Consider the following 27,848-nt stretch of genomic DNA (forward strand, 5'->3'; position numbering starts at 1 on the left):
AAGCAGAATTCCATATGGAGATCTTTACATATATGTAATATATTTTATGAAATTGTTTCAACTGAGTATCTGGCCTATTTCCTACAGACCCAATTTTCTGCAAACATTTATGATATGAGAGTTGTGATATAATCTAGAACATCTAGTCCTTCAAATAATTAGCATTGAGAATACACTTGGAGTAAATTGACATACTCTCCAAGGGACTGAAATTATTGAATTGATCAAATCTAATCCACTTCTACATTTGTGCTGAGATATATTCTACAATTTGGAAAGTTATTCCTCACTTTTTAAATTTGAGCATGATCTTTGTTATCAAAATACTCAGTAGCATGTCTGAAGATGAATTTTTATCCATTCAATATTTACCTTAGCTGGATGAAATGATTCTATATTTGCATTATTTATTTGGTACCTTTAAGCCACTATTAAGTACTTCGAATGTGGCAAGTGTGACTAAGGAACTCAGTGCTTAATTTAACTTAATTAATTTTAATTTAAATTTCAGGCATAGCTTGTGGCTAATAGCTGTATTAGTGCTGACATGTCCATTATTATAGAAAATATGATTGCATTACCCTCTTCTGGATCATTTTATAATTTTTTTTTTTAAAGATTTATTTATTTCTCTCCCTTCCACCCCCACCCAGGTTGTCTATTCTCTGTGTTTTCATTTTTTTTTTCCTTTTCCTGCATCTTCTTCTTCTTTGTCCGCTTCTGTTGTTGTCAGTGGCATGGGAATCTGTGTTTCTTTTTGTTGCATCATCTTGCTGTATCAGCTCTCTGTGTGGGCGGTGCCAGTCCTGGGCAGGCTGCATTTTCTTTCGTGCTGGGCAGTTCTCCTGACAGGGCACACACCTTGTGCATGGGGCTCCCCTATGTGGGGGCCACCCCTGCATGGCAGTGCACTCCTTGCGCACATCAGCACTGCGCATGGGCCAGCTCCACACGGGTCGAAGAGGCCCGGGGTTTGAACCGCGGACCTCCCATGTGGTAGACGGACGCCCTAACCACTGGGCCAAGTCCGTTTCTCATGGATCATTTTGTCTAAGTAAGTTAAATGTTGAATGAATGAAAATTTTTCATCAGAATAGATGTAGAATAATTTTATACCAAAGGTGAATTTCAAATTTTAAATATAAACAATGATATTCGAAAACCTAAAATATTTCTTAGTACATTCATACTCTTAGGGAACATAAGGACTCTCATAGTAATCACGCACAATGAAATGCGAACTTAAAAGATTTACCAATGGTACCATAAAAACAATAAATCTTTTACAAGAGTACATGTCATCATTCAGGTTACTTCTAATTGACTAACATAGATGATAAATTTAATCTATATCCCAGATAGTGTTTAAATCAATAAATTACATGTGGGTGTTGTAGAACATAAGAAGGTCATAAGGTCATTGCCTTTCACTTTATTTTTAGTCTTTTCCTATAAATTTTACTGCTCTGTATGCTGCCTGATCATCCATTTTTAAATATTAAATATCCAAATGTATTGACACTTTGAAACTTGGTATAAAAAGGCTGATTGGGACTAATGTCATGTATACAAAAAAAGTGGAATCTCTGCATTTCAAGCAAAAAAAAACTATTGGTCAGAAATAGGAACTTAAGTGGTGGAGTTATATACAATCATTCTGTTATTGTGACAATTTTTCTTCATGTCTCTGCAAGTGTTGACTCAGTTGTGATATAATATCCAGTTACTTTCATAGAAGTGTATATAAGGTAAATGAAATAATCAGCATAAATGACTGGAAATTTCCTCATTTGCATACAAGTTTCTTACAGTTTTGTTTCTCTGAGGATGTTAAATTATCAATAATAAACATTTATTTGGTGCTATTACCACAGATAAAAGTTAAAGATTCTATATTTTTGAACAACAAATATGAAGTCTGTTATTTGTATTTTGAATTTTCTTTTTTACGTGTAGTTGGAGAAAATTAATTTTAACAAAAAAATTCTCCTTTGTATTAGTATTTAATCAAAGACTATAAAGACATACTAAGTTCTTGCACTGTAACGTCTGAATTGAATTTCTATATCAATCATCAAAAATCTAACTCTTCTCCTGGCTTTCATGTCTGTAAAAAGCCAGATGAATTCATTAAATTTATTAGATGGCGATAGCATAGGAAAAAAAAAAGATGTTTGGGAATTTTTTTAAAAAACAATATGTGAAAAACATTTAAAAGTTGGCTTTAGGTGCTGTAGCAGTTTGATATTGTTTATGCATTCCAAAAATAGATAATGGGTTATGTTAGTAAACTAGTCTGTTTAAAGTTTCACTTTTACTCTATTAAATTATGATTAGGAACTTTGATTGGGTCACGTGCGTAGGGAGTTGAGTTCCCACTTCTTGGTGGCAGGGGAAACTCACAGATAAAAGACTTGGCAAAGGACAGAGTTGGGAGTTTTTGAGCTGGGGCCCAGGAAGTAAACACACAGAGGAGCAGAGCAGCTGAGCCTGGAGAGAATCAAGCCCTGGAGAGAGAGGCACAGAGCTGGTTACCTGAAGTCTACAGTTGGCCTTGTGGAGAAAGGCAAAGCCTAGAGAGCCTCATGGTCTACAGCCAACCATGTAGAGAAAACAGAGGAGCTGAGCATGGAGAGAAATGAGCCCCAGGAGGAGAGGAACTCAGGACGCCTGAACCCTGGTGGCTGTCAGCAGCTGTCTTGCTCCAACATGTGGCAAGGTTTTGGTAAGAGAAGTAGCAGGCTTTATGTCCTGGTAATGGTAAGCTCCTACTCTAAATAAATGCTCTTTACAAAAGCCAATCGATTTCTAGTATTTTGCATCAGCACCCCTTTGACTGACTAATACAGGTGCATAAGACTAAGTGTACCAGAAAATAGATAGTTTCTAAGCTCGAATCATGGAAGAAAACCATAAATAACTGCAGGAAATGTTATGTGGAAACAGTTTAAAGTGAGAAAAGGATGGTCCTTTGGAAAAACTTCAAACAAGACCTACTTTTCATTAACAAGTAAAGTATTCCTAGTATCTATAATGTCTGGAGTGACCCTCCTGTAGGATATGAAGCAAGAACGAGTGCTGTAAAAGCAAGACTTATGGCAATGAAAAAAATCATCAGCCAATATTCAAAAATATCCCTACTGAGTTTCAATTACCTGTCTGCCTCTACCTTAGAATGATACAATTTTTAAGGGCTAGGACTATGTCCTTTCCACCCCTGTTTCTCTTACATACAGCATATTTTCTGTTGCTGGTATAGACAGATAAAAACCACTTGTTAAATTGTCTGAACTGAACAGCTGCAATCGCAGAAAATTTACAATTAAGGGTTAAGCAGATGGCACAAGAAGTGTGGTGGCAGGATTAAAGCAATAGCAAATCACAGCTAATTCAACAGAAATAATTAGGCTGGAATTGTATGATCAATTGTGGTAGAATTAGGGGGATCAAGATTGTTGGTAATAGTGACAGAATTGATTTTGCTCTGCGTGTTAAAAGACCCTGAGTGATATAATATCAGTGGAAGGATTTGAGTCAGATAAATTTCAGTGGAAATGGTCATAATGGGCCACAGTAGAGGTGAGTAAAAAGGAATCCAACAAGGTCTACCAGCAGTGGTCACAGAAGAGTGGAGCATTAGGCCAGAAGAGATTAGAGATTAGGGACTCAAATGAGGTTGGGTTGGAGACATCCCTAAATGTGACAGTTTGGAGACAGGAGGTAGAATCTAAACAGAGACATAAAGATGAAGAAAGGGTAAAATACATTTAGCATCATCATAAAGGGAAAATTGCAGAAATATCTTGCATTTTTCCTACTTATACACTGTAGAAGCTCAGCTTCTCAATTAACATGACAACGTGATGCTAATTATGCTTCTACAGCAAATACAGATGAAATATATGAAATTATATTTGAAATATATGAAATTAATCCCAAAATGACAAAAATAATTTTAGGCTTCTTCTCTGTATTCATTTTTTTTTGTTCACAGTATTTTTATTTCCTTAAAATGTTTATGTGCATAATCTGTACAAAATAATAAGGGCAATTACAATAGTATCTTGAAGTCCTAACCAATATGTCTTATGTCTTACCTTGAGCAAGTGTGTGTGTGTGTGTGTTTAACAGCCTAAAACTCTAGTAAAAGAGAGTATCAAATTATTATAAGCTACACATAGAATTTGCAAGCAACCATGTTAGAAGTTAATTTTACATTAGTGTATATGTAAATGATTATTATGGGGAAATAAACAAATGATGTAAAATAAACTTTCCTTGTTTTCAAAGATCTTACTGTCTCAAGGCACCACCATCAACACCAAGAATCTTGACCCATCGCTACTATCAAAATTAGTGGTCTATTTCTTTCTGTTAATGTTATGATAATTTCAGCAACATTTGTGAGTAACTTAAACGCATTTGAAAAAATATACTGAATGCAAATTTGAATGTTGTGATGTAATTCTTCCCCCACAGTGAATCTTAAAGAAATAATTATTGTGTAGGTTTTGTTTAACTAAGTAAAATAAATACTCAATTCCAAATATTATGAAAGCTGAAAGTAAAACATCCATATTGTGACAGTAGGTTTAATTTTAATATATCAAAGTGAAATGTGCAATAATATGACAGAGTAGACAGCTTGCAGCCCATAAAATTACCTAAACAATTTAGTTAGTATCACAGAGGCATCCAGAAATCAAGTATAAGTATTATATATATATATATACTGATATTTAAGCTATAAAGCAAAGCACAACAAAGCTGACAATATGCACAGAGAGGTCAACTATTGTATTCATGTGAACAGTTTATGATCTGGATGCCCTTATAGCTTGATGCTTTAAAAATATACTTCCTTATCCTGACAAAGTAACTTCTAAAATATGGTTCATTAAGGAAGCATCTTGTATTATAGAAAGACAGGTAAACTGGAAATTATGTAGCCTAAGCATAAGTTCCTCCTCCATTTGAACCCACTCACAATTTCATGGATCCAGTCTTCCAAAAACATCATATGCATCTTTTCAATATTTCACTCAAGGTCTTCATTGACTCCATTGTTTGTGACAAAAGAAAATATGTAAGAAGACTATTTAGGAATTTACTAACTAGTACACATGAAAAATCATATAGTCCTGAACTACTCTGGTAGAATATTTTCAATCAGAATAGAGAAAGATATAATGAGAGAGATAGAATGAAGACATATCTTGATGAACAGTATCATATCAATTTTATGATGTTAAAAATTTCTTACTTTCAGATATGTCTCCAGAGTTAAACTACTTATATCCTATATTATTCATTGAGATCCTCAAGGTTTTTGCTAATGCATATTTAACCTAGATATGAACTCAGATTAACCAATCATTCGGGTTCAAATTTTTAAATTTGGTGTAACTCATAATCTACATACATTGTGTATCCCAACATATCTTCTTCTCATATCTACTATTTCTCCTACTCACCCCTGACTTTAAGTCTCAGAATTAGAAGCCATGGACCTTTGCTGATCTCAGACTAGCCAAACCCAACACAGCCAGTCTAACTCACTCACAGCCTAAAATTAACATATGCAAGTAATTGGGCATGTTGTCATCCTCTGGAGATGTGGGGTTGTTTGTTGCCCCAGCAATAGCTAAAAGAAGTGAAATGAAAAAAGCAATAGGAGCATAAAACTGTTTCTACTGTATCTTTCTCTAGGACTATGTATAAATAATCAGAACACTTATAGTAGATAAAATAATATCTGTAATTAGAATTCAGAGACACATCTGTCTCAGTCACTTAAACCTTCTAAAACTGAAATTAGATGTATAGTTGAGATTTAAAATAATGTATCTGAGTGAAAAAGGGATTTAGAGAGTAAGTTATGTTCACAATTTTGCGATTCTAAAGGGAATACCTTGACTAATAAAAACCATGACTCAAGCCACGTATATAATCAGTGCATATTGGATAGTTGTTACTTAAATAAACTCAATGATTTAGTTTGTTATCTGATAAAAATACAATATAAACAGAAATATAACCTTTTTAATCTCTTTTTCCTTTTTCTTTTTTAAACAAGCATTTTTTATTATTATCTTTTTTTAAAGATTCATGGATCACACAAAATGTTATACCCCACTCACCACACCCCACACTCCCCCCACATCAACAACTTTTTTCGTCAGTGTGGTATATTCATTGCACTTGATGAGTACATTTTGAAGCATTGCTACACAACATGGATTATAGTTTATGTTGTAGTTTACATGATCTCCCAGTCCATTCAGTAGGTTATGGTAGGATATATATATAGTGTCCTGCATCTGTCCCTGCAATATTATTGAGGATAACTCCAAGTGCCAAAAATGCCCCCATATCACATCTCTTTTTCCCTCTCCCCTTCCTTCAGCAACTCCTGTGACCACTGTCTCTACATCTCTTTTCTAATCTAATAAATTATGGAAATGTCATTGATTTCATGGTTTCTGTAAGTATGAAACAAGTTAATATGCATGTAAAAAGATGTTAAAATCAAGAAACAACTATCTCATGGAATGAATCCAGAAGTTAACATTTTAAAATATTAAAATGTACAGTGCACAATAAAAGAATATAAGCAAAGAAAGAGGAAATGATGGTCCATCCAAAGGAAAAGGGTAAAATTCAGAAAATATCAGTTAATAGCACCAGACATGGACATAGCAAAGACTTTAAAAACCTCATATCCAATGTATTCAAGAATATTAAGGAAAATAAAGAGAAAGAACTAAAGGAAATAAGAAAAAAATGAACAATATGAGAATCTTAGTAAAGAGAGAGAAATTTTCAAAAGAAACCCAACAATACTACTGAACTTGAAAAGTACAAAAACTGAAATGAAAATGTCCAAGAGAATTTCAAGAGCTGACAAAAGAATCAGTGAACTTCAAGATAGGACACTTGAAATGATTTAGGCTCAGAAACAGAAAGACAAAACCATTTAAAAAGCTAAAAAACAACTCTGGGACAATATCAAGTGTATATTTTATGCATTATGGGAGTCCAGAAGGAAATGAAAGGAAAGGACAGCAGGAATATTCAAATAAATATAAAAAAGAACTCCCCAAACTTAGCAAAAACAAAACCAAAAACAAAACCATGAATATATACATCGAAGAAGCCCAGAAAACACCAAATAGGATAACCATGAAGATAAGTACACCCTGTCATACATTGATCATACTATTGAATGGAAAGGACATGAAAAGCATCTGGAAAGCTTAAAGAGAAAAGCATCATGTTGTATACGAGGAAGTTCCAATTAGATTTACTGTAATTTCTCTTCAGAAACCATGGAAGCAATAAGGTAATGGGTTAAAAAACTTAAAGTGCTGAAAGAAAAGAAATGCCAAATAAGAATTTATATCTGCTGAGACTTTCATTCAAAGAGAGGGAGAGAGTAAGACATTCCTAGATAAATAAAAACTGAGGGAGTCCATTACCACTCGACCTGCCCTATAAGCAATTATAAGGATAATTCCTCAGGCTGAAAAGAAAGGCCACTAAACAGTTCTCCAAAGTGGTGTAAAGAAATAAAAACCTGTGGTAAAGTTAACCATTTGAGTAATTATAAATCATCATTATTGAAGTGTATTGTTTGGTATGTAACAGGTGCTAAAAAGAAAATGAATAAAAAGTAATGATAAATCCATGGTTATGGAAATACAATGTATAAAGATGTAATGGTAACATGTACAACAAAAAATGTGGGGGGGCCTGGGAGTCAGAAATATGTAGGAAAAGTGTAAGTGCATGCTCTTATTTTTTTCTTTTAAGAGATACCAGAAATTGAACCCAGGACCTCACACATGGGAAGCAAGCTTTCAACTACTTGAGCTACATCTGCTCCCCAGTGAGAGTTGTTTTTTTATTTGTTTGGTTTTTTTGTTTGTTTGTTTTGTTTTGTTTTTAGGAGTTACCAGAGATTGAACCCAGGACTTTTACATGGGAATCAGGTGATTAACCACTTGAACTATATCTGCTCCCCAAGTGTGTTATTGAAGTTAAGTTGTTTTCAAGCCAAATATGATTGTTTTTATATATTTATTATGTTAAACATTAATCCCATGGTAACCACAAGGGAACTAGATGAAAAATACATCCAAATAGAAAAGAGAAGTCACCCAATATGGTACAAAACAAAAAAGAAAAAACAAATAAATGTAAAAGTAAGCAATAATTGAAAAAAAGAGGGACCAAAAAGATGTAAGACATATAAAGACTAAATAACAAAATTGCAGAAAAATGTCTTGCATAATCACAAGTGACTTTAAATATAAATGTATTAAACCCTCCCGTCAAAAGGCAAAGACTGGAAAAATGGATAAAAACATATGAACCAACTATATACTGTCTGTAAGAGACTCACCTTAAATTAAAAGATACAATTAGGTTGAAAGGGAAGGAATGGAAAAACTATGCCATGCGAGTAATAGCCAACAGAAATTTCGGGATGCTATACTAATATCACATAAAATAACCTTTAAGTCAAAAATAGTTATGAAGGACAAAGATGGTTATTATATACTGATAAAGAGGACAATCCAATAGGAAGCTATAACAATCATAAATATATATGCATCTAAAAGAAGAGGCCCAAAATATATGGAGCAAATACTGACAAATTTGAGGGAGAAATAGATGATTCTACATAGTAGGAGGGTTCAATGAACCATTTTCAATAATTGAAAGAACATCTAATCATAAAATCAAAAAGGAAATACAAGACTTGAATAATACTCTAAACTAAATAAATCTTGCAGACATATATAGAACACTTTACCCAACAAAATCAGAATACACATTCTTCTCAAGTTAACATAGATAATTATCCAGGATAGACCATATGCTAGATCACAATACTAGTATCAATACATTCAAAAATATTGAAATCATATAATGCACATTCTTTGGCCACAATGGAGTGAAACTAGAAATCAGTAATAGAGGGAAAAATGGAAAACGCAAATATGTGAAAATTTAAATAGCATAATTTTAAACAACCAATGTATTTTGAAGAAATTACAAGGAAAAATAGAAAATATCTTGAGCCAGTGAAAAAGAAAATAAAATACACCAAGACTTAATGTGATGCAGTGAAGACATGTTGAGAGGGAAATTTATAGTTCTAAATGATTATATTAAGAAAAAATGACTTTGAAACTGGAAGAACTAGAAAAAGAAGAGCAAACCAAACCTGAAGAATGCAGAAGGAAAAAAATAACAAAGATTAGAGTGGAGATAAATTAATTAAGAAAAAAAGCATTAGAGAGAATCAACAAAAACCAAAAGTTGGTTCTTTGAAAAGATCAATAAAATTGGCAAGCCTTTAACTAAAATGACAAGGAGAAAAACAGAGTATACAAATTATGAAAATCAAAAATGAAAAAAAGTGGCATTGCTACTGATCTTGCTGGTATAAAAAGGAAAATAAGCAGATATTATGAACAACTGTAGGCAACAACATTAGATAACCTAGGTGAAATAGACAAATTATTAGAAACAAACTATATACATTGACTCTAGAAGAAAAAAAAAGATCTCACCAAACCCATTTTTACTAAAAAGATTGAATTAGCCAAAAAAAAAACCTCCCAACTGTGAAAGACCCAGGACTAGAGGGCTTCACAGGGAAATCTAGCAAATATCCCAAGAATACTCAATTCCAGTTCTCCTGAAACTCTTCCAAAGAATTGAAAAGGAGAAAATAATTCTAATTCATTCTATGAGAAACCAACATCACCCTTATATAAAAGGCAGATAAAAATACCACAAGGAAAGAAAGTTACAGAAAAATATCTCTTATGAATATAGATGGAAAAACCTCAACAAAATACTATCAAACTGTTTCAAACAGCATATTAAAATAATTGTACACCATGGTTAAGAGGAATTTATTCATGGTATGTGACATTGGTTCAACATAAGAAAATCAAATAATGCAATACACCATATTAATACACTGAAGGTAGAAAAAAATGGCAATTACAACGGATGCATTGACAAAAGACATTTGGTAAAATCTACCACCCTTTATTGATAGAAACACTTAGAACACTAGCAATAGAGGGAAACTTCCTCAACATGATACAGGGCAAATGTGAAATGCTCACAGCTAACACCCTAGTTAATAGTGAAAGCATGAATATTTTCCCTCTAAAATCAGTAACAAGACAAGGGTACCCACTGTCACTACTTTAGATAACATTGTAATAGATGTTCTTGACACAGCAATTAGGCAAGAAACAAAAATAAAAGGCATTCAAATTTTAAAGGAAGAAGTAAATTTTCCTTATTTGCAGATGACATGAAACTATATACAGAAAATCCTGAAAAATCCACAACAAAGTTCCTAGAGCTAATAAAAGAATTCATCAGAGTTGCTGGATATAAGATCAGTATCCCAAAATCAGGAGTGGTTTTATATACAAGGAACAATCAAAAGAAGAAATCCAGACAAAAATTGATTCACAATAGAACCTAAAAGAATCAAATATCTAGGAATAATCCTAACCAAGGCTTGTACACAGGAAACTATAAAACACTAGTAAAAGAAATTTTTAAAGATCTAAATAAGTCAAAGGGCATTCCATGCTCATGGATTGGAAGTTTAAATATTGATAACATTCTTACCCAAAGAAATCTGTAGATTCAACCAATCCCACTCAAAATTCAAACAGCAGCTCTTGCAAAGAATGGAATATCCAATTATCAAATTTATATGGAAGGGTAAGGGGCACTGAATACCTAATGCCATCCTGAAAAAGAACGAAATTTGAGGACTCATACTTCCCAAACTTCAAATTTATTAAAAAGCCACCGTTAAAAAAACAACATGGCACTGGCACAAGGACAGACATGTGGATCAATGGCATGAACTTGAGAGCTCAGAAATCAGCTCTCATATTTATGGCCAAATGATTTTTGACAAGGAATCAAAGACCACTCAATTGAGAAAAAGTAGCCATCAACAAATGCTTCTGGGAAAACTGGATCTCCTATTCCAAATGGATCAAATACCTAAATATTAGAGCCAGAACATTCAAACAACTAGAAGAAAATGTAATGAAGAATTTTCAGGATCTTGCAGTAGTCAATGATTTCTTTAAATTTAAAGCTACTAAAGAATATATACATAAATACAATCTCATCAAAATTTAAAAACAAAAATCTTTTGTACCTCAAAGGACTTTATCATGAAATTAAAATGATGGAAGAAAAATTTGGAAAGCACACATCTGATCAAGTTTTAATAACGAGAATATATAAAGAAATCCCTCAATTGAACAACAAAAAGGCACACAACCCAATTAAAAAATGGGCAAAAGACTTGAAAAATCATCTCTCCAAGAAGATATACAAATGACCAGAAAGCACATGAAAATATGCTCAATATCATTAGCTATCAGGGAAATACAAATCAAAACCATGAGACACCATTTTTCACTCATTAGAATGGCTATTAATATTTTTAAGGGCAATTGCAAATGTTATAGAGAATGTGGAGAAATAGGTAAACTCTTTTATTGCTGATGGTAATGTAAATTGGTGCAGCCACTGTGGTAGACAGTTTGGCATTACCATATGACCTATAAACTCCAGAGAACTGAAAGCAGGGACTCAAACAGATATTTGCACAACTTTGTTCATAGAAGCATTATTCATAATTGCTGAAAGATGGAAGTAATCCAAGTGTTCATAAATAGATGAAGAGACAGAGAGAGAAAGAGAGAGAGAGAGAGAGAGAGAGAGGGAGAGAGAGAAATATTATTCAGCAATTTAAAGGAATGGAGTCCTGATACATACAACAACATGGGTGATTGTGGAACATATAATATTGAGTGAAATAAGCCAGACACAAAAATTTGAATATTGTATTATCTCACTGATTTGAAATATTTAAAATAAGCAAACTCTAGAGTCAGAATTTAGAATACAGCTTATCCAGGAATGGGTGAGGATAGAGAATGGGAAGTCAAGTCCAAGTCTTAAAATGTACAAGATTCCTATTTTGAATGATGGCAATGTTTTGGTAATATAGGTGGCTATGGTAACCAACACTGTGAACATAATTAACCACTCAGAAATATTTATCTGAATGTGATTAAAAGGGGAAATGTAAGAATGCATATATGGTAACAGAAAAATTTTTACAAAATCCATGGAACTATAATTTACAGTGAACTTTAAGATAAATCATGGCCTTTACTTAGTAGTACAATTATAAAAATGTGCTATCACCATTTGTACCTACTGTTTCCCACCAATGTAAGTTGCTCATAGTATGGGAATCTTGTGTTTTATACATGATTGTTCTGTAAACACACAACTTCTGTAATTAAGAAAAAAAATTAATTAAAAAACAAATTGTTTGTTATTATGTCATTTGCTGCCCTCTAGGCATGTATAGTTGTAAGATGCACAGATCTAAGCTCCTATCATTTGCTCCCTGCTTCCAGCTCTTTCTACATTTTCTTCATTGACCCCTCTTCTTCTGGTTGCTCATACAAAAATGTTTGTTGTCATCCTAGTCTCCTATTTTTATCATCCTCACTACATCTGATCTTTTGTCTATTGTACTAGGTCTACTTTAATACATGTTTAAAGTCCTACCATTTCTCACCATCTCAGAGCCACCCCTCTAATCCAAGTCACTAGCACCTCTCAGCCAGATTATGGAAATAGCCTCCCAACTGGTCTCTCTACTCCCACCCTTGTCCTCTTTTGCCTCCAAAAAGGACATCACTTGTGTTAAACTATATAATTTCCATTCCTTTCCTCAAAACCTTCGAACGGCCTCCTAGCTCTCATTTCACAGCTAAAGAGTCCCACAAAGGCCTACATGTTCTGGACTTTGTTTGCTATCTAACATCGTTTTCTCCTATTTCCCTCACTGTCCAGATTTCTCCCTCATTCTTTGAACAAGCTAGGCATAGTCTCAGGTCAAGGTTGCTCACTTGGCCTGGAACACTCTGTCCCCACCTATCCCAAGGACTGGCCTCCTTTCCTTGTATCTACTCAAAACTCATTTTCTCAATGAGACATTCCCTGAACATCTGATCTAGAAATTATCCACACTGCTCCCCACTTGCATACATGCCTTCCAGTAAGAAAATTTCCATTCCAGGAACTCCCACTTCCCTCAGTCCAATCATTGAGGAGAAGGGAAATTCATAAATTCATGGGGAGAAGAGAAATATAGCTAGGATAGAAATCCACAAAATGGCCAGACCCACTCTTATATCCCCCTTCCCTAGGCCTAAAGCAGTACCTAGGTGGATGAGATAAATGTTTTAAATTAGACAGGAATTTATTTTTATTTTACATTAGAATTGATATTTTAATTATTGACATGGAATCCTTGGGAATTAAAATATTAAGAGGAATGTTTATTTAAAAGAATGATTAAGAACATTATTAGACTAACCCATACATTAATCCAAGGCATGGTAGAAATGCTGAATCTTTTTGAGTTTAAAGAATGGTGAGAAAAAAAAAATTTAAAAAGTTGCTTAATGCTTATACCTTGACCCATCAAATGTACTCCCTTTTATTTTCAACTACTATTTTTTAGAAATTTCCAAACACTTTATACCCATCAAGTAACAACTTTCTCTTGTCCCCACGTCCCCTAGTAACCTTTAATCTAATCTCTGTTTCTATGAATTTGCTATTTCTAAATAACTCATATAAGTGACATCATGTAGTATTTGCTCTTATGTGCCATATTTCACTCAGTGTAATATTTTAAGGTTCATGCATGTTGCACCAGGTCTCAGAACTACATTCCTTTTTTATACCCAAATAACTGGATTATTTGCCTTTTTGTTGTTGAGTTGTAAGAGTTCTTTATATATTCTCGGTATTAAGGCCCTATCAGATATTTGATTTGAAACTATTTTCTACCATAATGTACACTGTAGTTTCACTTTTTTGATAATATCCTTTGATGTACAAGTTTCAGTTTTGATGAAGTCAAAATTATCTATTTTTTCTTTCATTGCTCATATTTTTAATGTTATATATAAAACTCCTTCTCAGAATCTAAAGTAATCAAAATATGCCTCTAAGTTATCATCTAAGAGTTTTATGGTTTTAGCCCTTATATTTAAGTCTTTGATCCATTTTGAGTTATTTTTATTTTATTTTTTTTGTATTTGAAGTGAGGTTAGGGTCCAACTTTATTGTTCTGTATGTGGATATCAATTTCTCCCAACATTATTTGTTGGAAAAATTCTTGTTTCCCCTTGTATATGCTTGGTAACTCTGTTGAAAGCCATTTAGCCATAGATGTGTGAGTCTATTTCTAGACCTTTAATTCTATTCCATATTTCTCTATGTCTACCTTTTATTTTTAATTTTATTTGGTGTAAAATGTTCTATCAGTATTATGCACTTAAAACAACTAGTTAGATAGAAAACACATTCCCCCCAAAATGTCTTTATATATTTATAATCCATAAACTCTAACCATAATAGATGTTCAGCTGTTATTTTATTGAGGATATGGAAATAAGAGCAAGAAGGACTAACTGTCAAGGTGGATAAAATAATCATATACACTATAGGAACTCAAATTAAAGCAGATCATCTTTGGCTAGAAGGGAAAGAGGATTCAATGAGTAGTAGAGAGTACCTGGCTATTGAGTTTTAGTAAATGGTGGATAGAAAGAAGGAGGCTAAGTGGAGAGGGATGCAGATGAGCTAGACAGGGCAGATACCTGGAAGGAACAAAGCCCAGAAGTTATTTAATGCATGTGGTGGACTGAGAACTTTAAATGGATTTTGTTCTAAAAATTTCCCCATGCTCAGAGAATAGGCTCCCCAAGTGTTGGTGATAGCTACATTTTTTGATCCTGGGGACCGCTGATGTGGAGAGTTTCCCTACCAATTGCTCCACTTTAGTTCCTGGTCTCTGCTGTACTTTCCTTGACTCTACCCTGTGTCTCTTTTCTGTTGCATCAACATCTTGCCTTGTGACTCACTTGAGTGAGCAATGGCTCACCATGTGGGCACTCAGCTTGCCACACGGACATTGACTCGCCGCTCAGGCACACTGTCTCTTCTTCTTTTTCACCAGGATGTCCCAGGGATCAAACCCAGATAGGTGGAGACTCTGTCACTTGAGCCACATCTGCCTCCCCAGGCAGAATCTTTAGCCAAGTTATTGGGCACAAATCCTGAAAGAGAGCATTTTCCTTTAGTCTGTGGTGAATCTGATAATTATCACCAAGCTGATAAAGAAAAGTGGGAGTACCCGCTGTCTTGGTCATTAAGAAAATAAACTTGGTGTTCAGTTGTGATCATCAAAACCTACCCTAAATTAACTTCTTTAGAGTTGAATTGATTTACTTATCCTACAAAACAGTGATCTTTCAAACTATAGAACATGCATTGATTTCTAACAATCTCACCCATTTTAAAATCTGGAAGGGGATTTACTTCTTGTGATAAAGGTAAGAAAAGCCTCATTTATTTATAATATTTAAAAAGAATATTTTGGAATAAATTGTCAAAAGTAATGTTAAACGAATTCTTAAAAATTGCATTTGCTGAAGCTAAATATCCCTGTGGTTTCAACACGCTAGACAACTTCTCTGAGGCTGAAGAGAGATCATTATTGGAAATATCTAGACTTGAGTAACAAATATGATTTTGAATTTTTGGAAACTAGTTATTTTGATAAAATTAAAGTAATTGGAATTTCATATCTTGTTGAAAAAAATACAAGAGTGAGGGGAGTTTTGATAAACCGGAAAGTTCATTTTGTGTCTTTTAGTAGTACATGTAAGAGTCACAGGATGTCTCATTAAATTTTTAGAATCTGGGGTACCAAGTCCGGAGACTCTGACTCAATAGGTCTGAGGAGGAGTGCGGGGAGCTTTTTAACCACATTGATTATTATGATGAAGGCTATTCTTGATCTACTATTTCATGAAACACTAATGTGAGCTCTATACCATACCACTCTACCTGTCTGCTATGGTCATAGGATGTGTTCATTCTGCAGGAAAAAAATTAAACAGACACTAACAAGATATTTCTAATCATTCTCCTAAAACTAAGCAAACAGGATGGTCGGTCAGTATGTATTTGTTTAGCTAATAGTAACTTAAAGAAATAGCAACAAATTGTCCATCATATAACAAGTATGAAAGTAACAAAGCTACAGATTTATAAATTCAGCAGTTTAACACTGTCAAAAAGAAAGAATATCATTCTCAAATTTTTTTTCTGCTTTTCAGACCTATTTTCTGACTCTCAGTTTATCTCTTCTCATGATCAAAATAAAGCTTTAGTTTATACTCTGTCCTGTACACTTTCATAGTTTATGACTAAATATACAATGGCCTGTTTCCTTCACTGCAATATCATGTAGGACAATTCAAACATCCCCAAAGTGCCTTCATATTACACAGATTCTTCTATTTTGTAACCTGTAATCCATAGTTAGGACCAATGCTTCAATATGTGTTCATCAATTGTAACAAATGTACCACACTAATGAGGGTTGTTGTTAATGTGTGAAAGTGGGGGAGGGGAAGGGAGTGGGTTATGTAGGAATCCCTTATATTTTTATGTAACTTTTATGTAATATAAAGCTTCTTTAAAAAATATTTTTAAAAAATAAATCTATAGTTTCTCCAGGCCCACAACCAGATGTGAAAATGACCAGCAGAAGTAAAGAAGCCTCTGTTTTTCCTGCCTCCTCCCTCCTTCTGATTCTCCCTCCAACACTTTCACTTTTCCTCCCTCCTTTACTTTTATCTCTTTTTTCACATTTCAGTACTTTCTGTCCTTATTTAAGAGTGAAATAATCTTCCTACAAATTTCTAACAATAACCCCCCAATCTCATTAACGATAATGTCTTCACAAGTCTATGACTAACTCAAGAACTGTAAGGACAATGAAACCCCGATAGTCTGTTTAACCTAACCAGTTTTGGTGCCTGGAGCTGAGAATGAGGTGACTGTACCTGAGTTCTGTGGTAGAATGATGAACACTTGTACAAAATTTGGGTTCTACAACAAGGGAAAAGCTCATGAGTCATCAAATTTTCTGCTAGTGTTTATTAAGCATTTTAGCAAATACTTTATGTTATTATATATTATTTTCACCTGAGGAGATGTAAAGTATTGAAACTAGAATAGCTACCTGCTTTGTTAATTTGAACAGTTAAGACAAATATGTTGGAATATCTGTTGGATTTATTGAATTTTTTTTCTATCCCTCTGTTATTTTTATCACAAACTCCAAAGTATAAAGCGAAAATTTAGTAACCCTGGAGAATATTCATTTTTCTTTATTGAGCACATAAGAAAAAAGGATAGTTACTAGATTGAGAGTTTCAGAATGCCCTTGATATTTACACTTTTATTTGATTTTTTGCTGTTTGCTATTTTACTTTGGTAGAGTAAATTCACATTTTTTAAATATCATTGATGACTATGCAGAGGAGATATTTTTAAGTGTATGCTAAATTACTCTAGATAAAGTAAACAGGTTTTCTGCTTTTAATGTTTTTTCACACCTCTAGTTGCCTTAATTGTTAGTATTTTCTATATGCTACTAATCTCAAAGGAAATAAGCCAATAGTTTGTCAAATTCCATTTATTCTCTCCTACTGTATCAGCATGCATTTCACACTGAACAAGCGAGCATGCTAGGAATATGAAATTAAGGAATGTCAGGATGTTATGACTTCTCAGCTGGTATCTGTCATTGGTGGAAGGCTTGCTAAGATGAGCACATGCTTGTTCCTACTCATTAAACAAGGAGATTGTAACAAGGAACCAAAGTCATTTAAAGGTGATAAACCATCCTGCCATCCAAAAAAAGCACACATCTCCTTAAAATCTATATATAGTTTAATGGACATTTTTAGGCTACATTGATTATGTAGCTAGCATCATATGCTTCTATTCCTTTCCCTTAATAGTGATGACTTTATCATTGGTGATATGAAGATAAACAATACAATCATATTATGGCCGTTTGGTACAAGAAAACACTGAATTCATTTTATTAGTTAGAATTGCATTCAGCTAGGAACAAAAAGGAGCTCAGAACAGTGCCTTAAACAGATTAAATCTTTAATTTTTCTACGTAAAGAAATTCAGAGCACAGAGTTCAGAATCAGAGAAGTGGATCCACAGTATTAAGGAAAGATACTATAACATCATCCCTGCTTTAAGTTTGGTGTAAGTCTAATCTTTATGTTCTCCAGGAGGCTGCCAAAACTCCAACCATCAGGTCAGTGTTTCAGACACAAAAAGAGGAAGGAGAAAGAAAGAGAAGCATGTTGTTTTATTGAGCCTCTGGAAGCTTCTCCAAGACTTCTGCAATCATCTCTTTGGCCTACATGTGCAAAATGGACTTATGTTCTCCAATACCTGTGTCTCTTCTTGACTTTCCTATTCCTCTGAATAGAATGACCATTCTCTCACTCAGGCTTAAGATTCCCTAGTTAACATTACTTCAACTTCCTTCCTTATCTCTCATACCCAATTAGTACCCAACTCCTGTCGTTTCTGCCTCCAAAATTCCTACTGTATCACATTCTTCCATTCTTAACCACCACTATCAAAACTCAGATCCCTCTATACTGAATACCCAACTAGCTATTTTCTACAACTTGATTGTAATCATATAACATTCTTAATGAAAACCATGGGAAGAATTATAACTCCTAGTAAAATAAAAATATTTCATACTAGCTTTCAAGCCTCTCAACAGTGTAACTCCAAAATATTTTCCAGCCTTAATTTGCATTGTTAATCCACCTTCGTTCCAGCCAAACTTGATTACTAATTGTTCAAATATTCCCTCTTTTCCAACATCAGGAACTTTTACTCATGACATTCAGCAGAATTCCTTTGTGCTCAAGTCTCTAAAACTGTAAATGGTACTGCTAATTAAAATAATAATTACCTCATATAATTGTCCTAAGTATTAAATTAGATAATGGCTATCACATTGTTATAGGAACATTAATGCAATTTAAAAAAAAAATTTCTAATTGTGTAAATAGGTAGGGTTCTTTTGTTAGAACACTGTAATAACATGCATTAATAGATTTAAAATACGGGAGGAAGAGATGAGATGTGGAGGCGTTTTCGGGACGTGGAGTTGTCCTGGATAGTGCTTCACGGACAATTACGGGACACTGTAGATCCCCCCAGGGCCCACTGGATGGAACGTGAGAGAGTCTGGGCTATGATGTGGACCATTGACTATGGGGTGCAGTGATGCTCAGAGATGAACTTACCAGGTGTAATGGATGTATCACGATGATGGGAGAGAGTGTTGCTGTGGGGGGAGTGGGGGGCGGGGGTGGTGGGGTTGAATGGGACCTCATATATTTTTTTTAATGTAATTAAAAAATAATAATAATAAATAAATATTTAAAAATATATATATAATTTTATAACTCTACAATAGTTAAGATTTTAGTTTTCTTCTAAAAATTATCTTTTACATGAGTCCTTGATTTATGTGAAGTTAATTAGATCTGCATTTGTTTAAGATAAAACAGATTAAGAAGTAAGCAATTAAAAAGAAAATTATATACACTGAATATACACAGTGCCTCAAACAAGCAAAGTCATCAGAATTAGAGCCTGGAGTTTAAAACACTAAGTCTAGTAGCACTTACTTGACTGAACTAAAACAGTGAGGCTGTTTGCATAGGCTTAAGAATTCGTCATTGACTAGTGCCCTGAGCTTTTGCACTTGGATTTATTTCTAGAAATTAAGCCTGGGAAACTAATGAAAAAAGCTGGCTGTAATTACAAATGACACATTACATCATGAAAATCACCAGCCATAAATTATTCAAGCCATGATTTAATATGCTTCTAAATGGCTCAGCATGAGTACTCGAAAGAAATTCCTTTACTCAATTTACTTTTAGTATTTTTTAATGGCATTTGCAGAAATATAAATGCTGTTTTCACAACCAAAAGGCCAAAAGGTTTTTGCCGAAAAATACTCTATTGCAAAGACTAACCACAACAAAAGCATTCGTCATATTAAACAGTTATTTCAGAAATTATTTTCCAAAATGGCAATGAAAATTGCAGTAATTGTTGGTAATGGTAATTTGTTATACTTTATTTATAGACTGAATGCTTTCTTATTACTTAGTCTGATGACATTGTGCCCTTTTCCCTATTAATATGAAGTATTTATTGCTCACTGGCATTTTATTTATAAATGGAATGAATTCTTTTAAATTGGTTGTGTGTAAATATAGAGTTCATCTGCAAAAATAAAAAGTATATGTAACCTGCTTTCTATCTCTAAAGAAATAAGAAATCACATGCTTAGGAAATAAGATGTATCATAAAATAATTTCTTTACATTTCTTTTAAATAAAAGGATAATTTCACACATAACTCATTTATTGACTTTAGTTTTTTAAAATATCCATTTTATTGATACATAGTAATAAAACATAAATCCCTCCAAAGTATACAATCAATGGTAGTCAGTATAATCAAATAGTTGTGCATTTATTACTTCAATTATTTTTAGAGCATTTTCTTTATCCCAGTAATAATAATAATACTTCAAAACAAGATCACTTAAGCCTCAAGAGACTGGGCCCAGGCAGCTCAAGAGGAAAGGGTGAACTGGTAGGGAAAGGCTGAAACCTGAGCAGATCATCCACCATCTTGCTTTAACAAATGGCAGCTGTCTTTGGTGAGAATGCACCTCTTATGGTGCCTTGAGTTGGGATTTCCATGGCTGTGGACCATAAACTTTCATCCCAGATAAACCCCTTTTATGAAAGCCAAAACATCTCTGATATCAGGAGTTCTTTGGCAAACTAAGACACTGAGGAACAGCCAAACTGTCTTTCACAGTAACTGCACCAGTTTACATTGCCTCCAGCAATGAATAGTTTTTCCTATTTCTCTGTACACTCTCTAATACTGGTTGTTTTCCACTATTTTAAAAGCAGCCATTCTACTGGGTGAGAAACAATATCTCACTGAATAATTTGAATTTCCCTTATGATATAGCTAATGATGTTGAACTGGCCATTTGAATATCTTCTTTGGAGAGATGCCTATTCAAATTGTTTGCTATTTTTTTTAATTGGGTTGTTTGTCTTTTTGTTGTTAAATTGAAGGATTTATTTATATATTCTGGATATAAACCTCTTTTGGATATGCGGTTTCCAAATATTTTCTCCCATTGAGTAGGCTATCTTTTTACTTCCATGATAAAGCCCTTTGAGGCAAAACCTAAAAAACAAAACAAAACAAAACACTTTTAATTTTGATGAGCCCTGTTTATCTATTTTTTCTTTTGTTGCTTTATGCTTTAAGTGTAAAGTCTAAGAAACCCTTGCCAAACACAAGTTCCTAAAGATGTTTCCCCAAGTTTTCTTCTGGGAGTTTGACACTTTTATCTCTCCTATTTTGTTAAAACTGTGCTTGCTAAATGACAAGTAAGATGACAACCTAAATTAATTACCTAAAGTATTCCAAGCACATTCACCAAATTAAAGACGATGCTGTGATAGAGATTATAGTTTGAAAGCTATGTCCTTCACATACCACATAAGAAAAGAGAGTAAGCACATTCATTTTAAAACAGTCCAAAATTTCTCTAATATGAGTTTATTTGAAATATTACATGAAAGTATGCAGTCATAACTTATATCTCCTTAGCAATCTGAAAGAAATAAAAAGTTATTTAAACCCATCAAGTTGGCAAAAGTGTAGTAAAATGAACATACTCTTCCTCAGTAAATTATAATGTAAATATTTTATTTGCATGTCTAGCATCCACTGCTGGGCACCCTGCAGCACCTACTCCACTGCAGTAATGTATAGATTTCAAAAAGAATGACCCAGAGGCATCAATGCATCTACATAGGAAACGGTAAAAGGATTCCCCAAGGAGAAAGGCTCTGAGTTAAACAAGAGTGAGTTGGGCAGGTGGTTCTGGTTTGAAACAGAGGTCAGGATGAGGAGCCAGGCTGGGCCTAGGACTCAATGGTTTGAATTTCCCAGACTCCAAGAGAAGGAGGACACAGATATTCCTCTTGGTCTGCTCAGATGTAGAGGCAAAGTGAAGTAGGGAGCTGTGGGCTTGAAAGGTAGAAGTAGTCAAGCTTCAGAGGATGTCAGATTCTTTATTACAGTAATTATGTAATTGTTAGGCACTTTCTAAAGGATAACTTAGAGACATATTTCAAGAACTTTTAGAAAATTCATCATTTTAACCTATGGTTATTCTTGATTTTGGAAAGGAATCCTGTGAAAAAGTCATAGATATTTACACAAATTTCCATGTAGGTTTATGACAATATTTTAACACTGCATGATAAAATTGAACACAAATTCAAATGTCCTAAATTATGTAATAATTAAATATAAAAATAACACATTTATGTTCTATAAATTATTCATTTATATGTTCAATAGTTATAATACTATCTCAATATTAAATAATTAATATTTTATAATATTTCTAAACAAAGAAAATGATCAGGTTGTAATCACAAATGAAATAAAGGGAAATAAAAGCCTCATAAGCAATATGATCCTCTGTGTGTATTATATATGCATGTGCATTATGTTAGAAGGAATTACACTACATTACTAATGGTAACTCTCATAAGTTAGACCATGTAAAAAGAAAAAAATTATAGTTGTCATTTTTTCTCCTGAAAATGTATCAGTTGGTTTAATAATAACATCTTACTGCATAATTAGGAAAAAGTTTACAACATATCTAGGGTATCTGGTATTTAGAAATATACCTGTGCAGTAAAAGTCTTAAGGATGAAAACAAATTATATCAGAGATCATCTTTCGTTTTATTTAGAATTTAGCACTCATGTTAAGTATTAGCAACCTGGAAATTACTAAAATAAGATTATATTAAGTTTCCATGTTTCAAATAGGAATTTGATACTGGAAAGAGTTTTACAAATGGATTTTTCATAATGCCTCTTAACTAGACCAATGAAACCATGACACAAGACTTGTGAATTAAAATCAATCAAAAAAGACCACAATCTCTTCAGCTGAATAAATAGATTAAAACCAGCAGATCACAGTCCACCTGCAGGCATGCTTTTCTTTGGCCAACACGTAACTATTACAGAAGTCTTCTTAAATATTCACAGCACCAGTTTTCCTAAAAAATATTGAAAGATATCTCACAATTTAGCTTATATTTCCATGGGAAAACCATATCCTCTGTCTAAGCAACTGATGCCCCCATTAAACAAGGCATAAATCCTCCAATTTGCCTTACTCCCTACTCTTGTGCCACCTGATTTCCTTTCTGACCACAATAAATCATGAAGTTTATGTAAGTATGCACAATAACATATGCAAAAGAATGGTTTGACTTTGTCACCTTCAATAACGACCCTTATTATTTCTTCAACTATTGTGAAAGACACATTTGAAGGTTAGATTTTCTGAAAAATTATCTATCTATGTAAACAAAATAATCCATATGAGTGTATTTTCTGATGAGCTGGATTGGATTTGTATCCCTCTAGGAATCTGAGGGTATTACCTGACCTTAATATATGGACACTAGCAGTAGAGTAGAAAAAGTAGACAAAATCTAATTCCTCTAGAGTTTACATTCTACTGGAGAAGAGAGAAGAAGAAAGATAAAAAATGTGTATGATTTTAGATGATTAGTACTAAAATAATAAAAAGAAAAAAGAGGAAAGAATGACTAAGTATGGATGATGGTTATTTTAGATAACATGTATCAAAAAAATCTATTCTGAAAATACATGACTTGAGTAGGTATAGGTGGGTTTCTAATATTGCTGACTGATTTTATCCTGCATGCACACAGGAGGTATTCTGGATCAGAAGTAAATTTCCTATTAATTAATTTGCAGTAAATAAGAGTTGTACCTCACCTTTCCCTAGGCCTTTCCTCTTGGCACAATGCATTTAAAACCAGGATTAAGATCCTACTCAAGCAGCAAAACAATCCATTGGTGAAAGACTAGGGAAAATTACTTTTCTTGGCTTATAACATAGGAAAAAGAGGCAACTTCTCCTTTCCCTCCTGACAGGATTTTCTCCTTACTCCTCTCTTAATATAAACAAAATCTCTCCAGAAGCCAGATTGCCCTTAGTTTTTACAACCTGGAGCTATCTCCAAGTTCTAAAGCTTTATTCCTTCTTACAAGCAATCCTAGTTCTGTGGCCTCCCAGGTACCATGGTTCCCCAAGGACCTAGTTCAGACTATCCATTTCCCTCTCAGAAAGATGAGTTCCATTATCTATTCTTAGCAAAGCAAATAACCAGCCAAATGGTCAATGACTGAATGTCTTGAAAGCTAGGGCTTTTTGAAAGAACATTTATAAATCCAGGAAGCTTTATTTCTCCACAAAATGTAAATGTGCATTCATCACTTCAATCATTTTTAGAGCATTTTCATTATGCCAATAATCACAATAAAACAAAAAATAAAAACAAACAAATCACATGCAGAACTCCTATTCCTGAGATGTTCTGTACTGGTTTACTGCATTTAGTTTATATCAACTAACTATTGCCCAACTAAAAACTATAGATAATCTGAATATTTTCTTGACAGTTGTGGCAATTTGAAGTTATTTTATGAATTCCAAAAAGAGATAGAATATGTTTGTAAACTAGTTTATTACTCTTGGTGTGACACTCTTTAATTGCATTAAATTCAGTTGGCAGTCTTTAATTAGATTACTTGATAATATAGTTAGATTATAGGACTATGTCACTGAGGTGTGACTCAGGTTGAGTCTCCAACCCCTTGCTGGGTCTGATATAAAAGGAGTTATATAAACAGACAAGAAAAAAAAGGGAACTGCCATGTTTGATTCTGCCATGTGAGAGAAAAGACTCCAGGTTTGCCTGCATCTTAGTTTCAAGGAGAGAAGTCCTAAGAGACAACAAGTCCTATGCCAGTTCAGAGCTGAAATCAGGAAGAAATCAGAGCTGTTCAGCCTGAGAGAGGAAGTCTGGAGGGGAAGCCAGAGACCAGACAGAGACCTCCCACCATCTTGCTTCACTTGGCAAAGTCATGTGGCAACTGGCTTTGGCACCTCATACTGTGCCTTGAGTTGGACTTTTCACAGCCTCAGAACCAAGAGCTTTTACCCCCAAATAAATGTCCATTATAAAAGCCAAAATATTTCTGATACTTTGCATTGTCAACCCTTTGGCAAATTAAAATAACAGTCCCACAAAATATTACACTGAAGCAAAGAAAGTGTGGGAAAGGTAGGAAGTGGGGCATATGCGAGTCCTCTACAATTTTTATGTATTATTTATGTAATCTATCATTTTTTAAATTAAAAATATATTTTAAAAAAGATGAATACTGAAAAGGAAAGCCTAAAACCTGCCTGTTTCTCATGTTAAAATATTGGTTATGAAGAGTAGAAAGTATTAAAAAAGTGACTTGATGTATTATTTTAGATTAACTGCTCATTAAATTAACATATCTGCCAATAATTTGGGAGGAGAAGTCTCTTTTTAAAATGACTTAAGCCAAATTCTGAGATGGACAATGTCCTGAGTTGAACCAAGAAGATCAGCAGCTATAGAATGGAAAGGGTATTTATCAAGAATTGGATCCAATTATTTGAAAAAGGCTGGAAAGTATTATACAGAGTCATTAATCAAAAGGTCCTGATTTAAGGATAGTAGATATAAGCTAGCAGCAGCATCCATTATTGTTCCAGGAGATATTTATTGAGTGGTTCCAATGTTTAGGGCCTGTAGGTGAGCTATGAGGTGAAGGAGAGAGTAACGAGAAAAATAGCTTTCTGGCTTGGATTTCTTGAGGTCATTTACAAGAACTACTGAAGAAGAGCAGAAAACTCCCTGTATGATTCTGAATAAAAGCAAAAACACATTTTCTCTTAAAATGTTTCCTTTTACATAATATAAAATGGAAACAGACACTATTCTGAGTTCTGTGAGAAGGGAATTTAGATTTACTTGAGCAAGACATATTAATATCAGTATTTTAATAATTTTCAGCATGAATTGTAATCACATAATATTTAAATGCAGAAAGGGTGCATGGATCTCTATTAAGCACTATACAATATTTGTGGATTTGGTGTTTTGTTTTGTTTTGTTTCTCAGTTTCCATAAGTTATTTAAGTCCACAAGGGAGAAAATAGTGAGTACAAAAACAGCTATATTCCCATTGACCCAAATGCAGATGCTCCAACCTACATGCTGACCAGTGCACCCTCTTGACAGGCAGAAAAGTTGAAAGTTTGGAGTCTTTAGAAGTACAAGAAGGTCTTTTGATAAATCATCAAGGTGCGTTTATAGGAAGCTATTTTCCTATGAGTTCTAAACCATTATCTAAGCAGAGAAAATGATAAGAAGCAAGTGTGAGCTGTTCAGTTAAGAGATCACTCAGATTTTAGAGTAATATTTATCTCGTATTTTAAAATGAACATAATTTTAAAAATAAATAAATGATAGAAGCTAATACTTACTTGCATTATCATATTTAATCCTGTATTTACCTGTATTACCATATTTTGATACCTTTCTTGGATTTTTGTGAGATTTAGAGAGGTTAAAAACAAAGCAAAACAAAACTTTTCTGCATCCAGAAAGACAGATTATCTGAGTAGGAGTGTGGCTTTTCCATTAATACACTATGTCCTGTTATGAAATCAGTTTCCTACTCAAGTGTTGTGGGCCATATTTGATATAATAACACAGCCACAATGTTTACCAAGATCAATTTCTGAGATTCAGAAAGGTTTATGGCATTTTCTAAAAAACTCCTTAGCAATCTTGGAACCACATATATGATCATGAATCATTTAACTTGTTCTTTAAAGAATTAGAATTCTAAGACCATGCCTGTTCTTTTGTATAGGCCAATCCATAGATTGTTTTGCATACACCTGTCAAAATGTAGCTGGGTAAATTTCCATTGTTCTAACTTTTTTATTTCTCTTGGTTTCCTAAAAAGATAAGCAAATTTGAAAAACTGACAGTTTAGTAGATGTAATGAAAAATTTTAACAAAAAAAGCATAAATAAAAATTGAATTACTGTATTTTGGAATATCATCAGTATTCTTTCATTATAAAATAAAATAGGCAATACTAACATCCTTTCATACACGCAAGGAAAATAAGCATTTCACTATGGTTAGATAGACAAATAGTATTTTTGGGATCTAGGTCCATTTGTATTTGATTTTAAGTCATAATTTATCCCATGTAGCCATAGAAGAAAAGATGTGAAAAGTGTTTAGAAAACATTACAGAAATTCTTTATGAATTCAGTTTAAGGTTTATAGGAAAAAATGGTACTGGACATACAGTTTTCCATTTTGAAGAACAAGCAATGGGGAACTTAGATGTCAGAAGGGAGCCCAATTTTACCCAAAGAATTATGACCCTACCAGGGGCAAGAATTTAAGTAGATAAGAAATTTGATTTTACAATTCTGATTTTTAAGGAGTAAAAAATCTCCTTATAATATAATGCTATTATTATCTGCACTCCACCTAGTAGATAGCTGTGGATAAGGATTAGGAACCCTATGCATTTATGTATAAATTTTGATCAAAATCACCAAAATAATAACCTCTCCAAGAAATAATGGAAAAACAATGAACTCAAGAAAAGCAGGTATTGCTCAATGCATGCTTTCTTTCTCAAAATAAATATATATCCTTAGGCTCTATGACTTATTATATAAGATTTAATATTTTGCTTTTTCTATCATACTATAAGAATTTTTTCACAGTCCTTAGTAAAAAAAGGAGAACTCACAGCTAATATTAATAT

This window comes from Dasypus novemcinctus, chromosome 4 (assembly GCF_030445035.2).
Source record: "Dasypus novemcinctus isolate mDasNov1 chromosome 4, mDasNov1.1.hap2, whole genome shotgun sequence".
In the NCBI taxonomy this organism is placed as follows: Eukaryota; Metazoa; Chordata; class Mammalia; order Cingulata; family Dasypodidae; genus Dasypus; species Dasypus novemcinctus.